Here is a 5,706-nt window from a genome sequence, read left to right as displayed (position 1 = left end):
ACAGATGGATTTAGTTTGGAATTTTGTTTTGGTCTGTAGCTTTTTTTTTTTTTTTTTAACTATTAGATCCTCAGTTAGAAGTAAAGCCAGCTGCTTATAATTGAATTCCAGCAATTCAAACTGGTTGCTTGTATTTGGACCACTTGTTTAATACAGTTGGTATTTCAATGGTCAAGAGCAACCTTTGAAGTTAGCACCCTGTTAAGAGGAGAGCTGGGGGAGGAATCAGTTTCTGTGGCTTGTGATTGTGTATGTTCTTAGAACTGATGAAGAAGATGGCTCTGGATTGATTTTCACAGGCTGCTTCAAGCAAGAAGGGATAATTTGAATCCCAAGAATGTTGCAATGCATGCAAAGTTACAGATATCTATGACATCTAAGCTAGAGTGAACACACTTCACACACACTTGGGGGTAGTGAAAACCTCAGTTGCTGCCTAGGTCTAGAAACAGTTCTGCCCACAGATGCCCATTTGTAACATTAAAGGTGCCAGCTGCAGCTACACAGGCCTTTGACAAACAGCTCCCTCGGACTCCTGTTTTCTTTCTAAATCTTTCACAGTTCCACAAACATTGTGCAGTCCTTATTCTCAGGGCTTGAGGATCAGAGGACTGACAAGGTCGGCTGCTCACAAATGTCAGCCACCCCTGTTCTTTCAAAACAGGGAGGAAGTGTTGATTATTTGATTCCACATCCTCCCCCATTTGCGACAGAAAACGGAACAAGGCTGATTTCCACCTTCTACCTGGAGGAATTTAAGCCTGTGTCTCCCATGAGAGGGAGAGGTTATGCCTGAGACAGAGAACTGTGTGTTCTGTTGCTGGCAACATGCACTTTACCAGTTTTTGTATGATAGCATAGCTTTGCCACTTGCAAATCTGGTTTTAGGTCATACTACAGCAAAATAACTTAGCAGATGCTTCGCTCTCAATAGCTGCTTTAAGTACACTGGCATCAAGATGCCTCTGCAGAGAGATGTTAAATTATCACCACCATCCCCGTGTGAATATCCTTGCACAATGTGATCCTTCTCTACTGCTATGTGTATCTTGTATTCAACTGTTTACTTTCAAAATCATGCAGAGGTGCTTAGCAATTCTACCAACTAGGTATTAACAAGTCAAATATCTTGATTTCCATTCTCTCCACAAAAGAGCTTTTTTAAGCTTAGGCAGAAGCTATTTTCACAGCAGAAAATATCAATGTAAGTAACTACATTGGAAGCAAATTCCAAAATATGATCACCTCTAAATACAAAAGAAAAAGACAGACTGCACTAACTAAACAACATTCCAGACAAGATATTAAGCCTTTCCATAGCCATTCCAACTTAATTTATAGTTCAACTTAACAGCTGAACCAGTTATCTAATTATGGATCTTTTAAAAAGTCCTTCAAGCAGGACTCTTGCTTAATCTCCCTCAAATGAATATACGAAAAAATTATTTTCTTTCTCCCCATCAGCAGAGATTGTTTAAACTTGTAAATACAGAAGGCATTCTTGTTCTCCATGAAGCCCAGATGGTCAGGGAAAAAGGAGTGGGAGAAAAATAGTTGGGGTTTTTTCCTTCACATTTCCCCCTATCCCCCAATCAAAACCAAACAAACCTGCTCTCTGCTTATCTATTGACTCTTCTCATCTAGTAAGATGATTTGGAAATGGAAGATTAGTCATTTACTGCTAGAATACTTCATAAGAAGAGGTAGAAATATCAACAGAACCATGTTTTCCATCAGAAAACACGACAATACGTCTGACTGAGCTAACTTATTTAGTAAAGTACAATGGAATTTAATTTAGGAAAAGACCAGAAGAAATTATATATTCATCTCCTACTCTGAAGCAGCCATATGGAAACTTCTGTATACCACAAAAAAATTTTAAGAAATTTCTTTAATGAAATTTCATTCAAAGGAAATTTCACATTATCAAAGGCTATTACCACTTTTCCCTCAACTCTACTCTATAGCAAATACATCCTTTGAAGAAAGGGGAAGGCAAACAATTTTGGCATAATAAGCCACACTTTCCATTGTTATGCCTTGGGTAACTCCAAGGCACCTTCACTTGCAGTATGTTGCACCCTGGTACAGGATATATTGCAATAAGAGCAAAGTTTCCCTTGTTCTGAAGTTAATCTGTGTTCATTTGAAAATGTACATCAATTAATAAACCTTCTTTAATTACTCAGCTAGCTGAGCTCTCATGTTTTGTGTCTGATCCAGGCCTGAACTCTACCAACATGCAATCTTAGTAAGTGTACTGTGGAGAAATGAAAGTCAATTCCAAAGTTTGGAGCTTACACAGGATATGGAAAAGTAACACATACAACTCTTTTAGAACATCACTTATTAACTGATAAGGCCAAACAGTTAAAATTTCACATGGAAGTAACTTTCCTCAAAGAAATGCAATTTTCACTAGATTGAGTTATGACTCCTTTGAGAACTACATTGGCCAGATGTGTATTGGAGCTTCTTAGCAATTACCAAGTGTTATGTTAAGTCAGATCAATGGTGTTACACACAATAAAACCCTGGTTTCTGTGTCAGGGATGTGAATCACACAGATGCAGCTTTAGTTTAAAATGTATGACCAACCACCATTATGGCAGCTTTATGAAGGAGGAGAAGTAGAAAGGTTGCAGTGGGATTTAATTGGGTGTCTCACTCAAGAGAGTGTTATTTTATCCTCTGGCATGCCTTTGTATGCCCCACCTCTGCCATTTGCTACACTTCTTAAAGTTCTTTTTCTAGCTATTTGAAACACACAAAATATTAATAACTAACACCTTAAAATAAAACAGGTCCTGGGGGCTACAGGCAACTCTTCTGGGTGAAGGGCAAGAAACTCAAATAAAGAGAACTCATTGTTTTACTCTAGCATTTAACATGGCAAGAATTACTTCTGCAACAGGCTATATACATCAGATAAATTGTAAATAAAGAAACCCTTTCTTAAGCTATATTTGAGCACTATAAACATATAGTCAATTAGATACAGCATTGTAGAAATATGAATAGCTGTATTATGAGTGAAGCATGAAGAAAGCAAATCAGCAAAGCTTTAAGTTGGCTCTATCATTTTCTGATTAGTTAAATAAATGCATTTTAGAAAAACAGGCTTATTATATTTATTTATATAAAAGAGACCAAATAGGAGACCACATGAGGTCCTCTTCATACCTTTAGGATTTTCTACTTTGCGGTTGGTGAATATCCTAGTGCTAGTGTGGTGATTTCCTCCCCATGGGCACAGAAACAGCAAAATGTGTTAATACCAAATCATTCATGTCACATTATATCCTTTCCTTAGCTTCAAGGCAGACAGAACTTCCTCCGGATAACAATTCAGGCCAGTATAATGGAGATATAAATAATTTGGGCTTGTATTAATGGAGACAGCATTTTTACTGACAGGTCTCAGAAAAGGATTTGGCCAACCTACAACTGTTTGAGTGATAATTGCTTTGATCAATTTGATGTGATTTAATTGATCTTAAGTAATATAAATTAAGAGTAGACATTCAGCTTTTTGAGATTCAGGTGCACAGGAGAAATGGGAGACCCTCTTAAAATGCTACTTACTGCAAGAGTTAACAAAACACAGTAGCAGTGTTTTAGTTGTGATGATTGAGCTCAAAATATGAAGGAGGAAGCCTAAAATTTAAAAACAAGTCTTTTTTCTCTGAAACTCTAGGTGATCTAAGAGAAGATATCAGCTTTCCATACAAATTGTGTCTCACATATCTGTGGGATGTACAGGCTTCCTCATCCATGGTTTTCCTTCCTGAAAAATGCTAAAAATATTGGAAAACCCATTAAACTCAAAGTTAGTTCATTTGTCATGGAACCAAACATTCCCACACAGCAAAATAGGAGAAACTAGCAAATAAGTGAATAAATGATTGAGAGGAGAAGCCAGACAAAAGATACATCACAGGAACAATTCAATTTCTGGGAAATCAACCAAGATGACCCTTTCATAGAGCAAATGCAGTTGTTACCAGTTACAGAGGAACATGTAGATGGGGAAGCACCAAGCACTATGTATTATGGTGACTTATATGAACCTTCACTAGGTTAGCATTTAAAAGACCTACCTAAGTTAACTTGTATTTTTGGATATCAAATACTTTGGACTTCTGTAAGGTACCTGACTGATGCTTTGTACCCTCAGAACAAAGAAATAGTGAACTGAAAACCACACCCATTACTTTGGGGCATTTCATCTTTTGCAAAGCAGGAGGAAGGCACTTTGTCAGGCTGCAAGAGACCAGAGACCATGATTCAGATCTCAGGCAATACCCATGTCACATGCTGTAGGATGTTCTAAGAAGGTAATCCATCTCTGTTTCTAATGTTGACAGAAATTTGCACTAAATGTTAAAAAAAAGAAATTTAAGCAGAACTGTGTCAGAAGCAGACATTGAAGAGAAAGTACTTAATACCTGACAACACTAAGACATGTTCCCAAAGCAGTGGTTCAACTCCTGCTCTGAAATGGGTGAAATCTGTTTTTGAACTGACTTCCCTCATTCCACGTGGACATCCTAGAGGGTTCTTCATGGAACAGAGAGCACAACTTACTCTGGTACTTCTTACCTGTTAAGGAAATGCAGCAAGAAGTAACAGTTATGGGATTGTTTTAGGAAAACAGTCACCCCAAAAATTGAGTCAATTTCTGTGAAGATCCTGTGTCACACAGGTGAACTGAGACAAGAGGTGCTCAAACCCTTTGTTATCCCTGAAAAAACAGAATATGAGAAATGTCTTTGAACAGATGAAACTGGCTGAGAGAAGCATGCAAACAGTAGTGTGGCAATGCAATAAAAGTGATATCATGATTAGCAGAAAATATTTTGGCAGCTTTTTCGAATAGATTTTCCTTTTTTTGCAAGCATGATACAGAAAAGTAACACTTAAGGGGTTTTTTTGGGATATTCCTGCTTGTTATGTGTTAAAAGCCTCACTGAATCAGGAATCCCATCATGTATTTTGATACTTTCAAAAATGAAATCAGAAATAGCTGTATATTAACTTCAGTGCAGCCTGCTGTCCACAAATAACATAAAGATTTATAGCATTTTTTCAGTCCTACTTTCCAAGCTGCCTTAGAAGTTACAGAATATGCAAAATTAATAATAATGGTGCATTAGATGAAGGGAAAAGAAAATCTAGTGTGCTGGTCCAAAATTTTCTGCACTGCTCAGGTGCTCATATGCCTAAAATTCAGTTTTAACTAAATCCAGTTCAGACTCATGTAACTGATACAGGGAATGTCTACATACACTTCTACTGCATCTACAACATTAAGTATGTTTTTTAAAAAATTTTAATATTCAGCTGAACAGTTTTCAAGGAAAAAGACTAAAAGCACAGGAAGCTGAAGTTTCCAACTTCAGAAGAGGTGGAATTGCAACCCTGTCCAATCTTTTATTTTTTAAACTCCCCCCCCCTTTTTTCACCAAAGATACAGAAAGAGTACAAATTTCTTTTTACATAAAGTGCAATTATTACCTTTAATACAGTGTCAGGTGGAAGATAATACTTACCTGAAAAGCCAGACAAAAATCTTCTGAGGAAGGTAATTTTCCAAGAAAACATTAACTATTCCTTAATCCAGTCAACAACGTTGTTGCTCAGCATACTTTCAAAATGCTGTTTTAACTTCATGGAGACAGTAATTTTCAACAACAGATGCAC

The sequence above is a fragment of the Melospiza georgiana genome, chromosome 3 (genome assembly GCF_028018845.1).
Source record: "Melospiza georgiana isolate bMelGeo1 chromosome 3, bMelGeo1.pri, whole genome shotgun sequence".
Classification (NCBI taxonomy): Eukaryota; Metazoa; Chordata; class Aves; order Passeriformes; family Passerellidae; genus Melospiza; species Melospiza georgiana.
The sequence above is the reverse complement of the archived record's forward strand: the minus strand, read 5'-3'. Positions refer to the sequence as shown.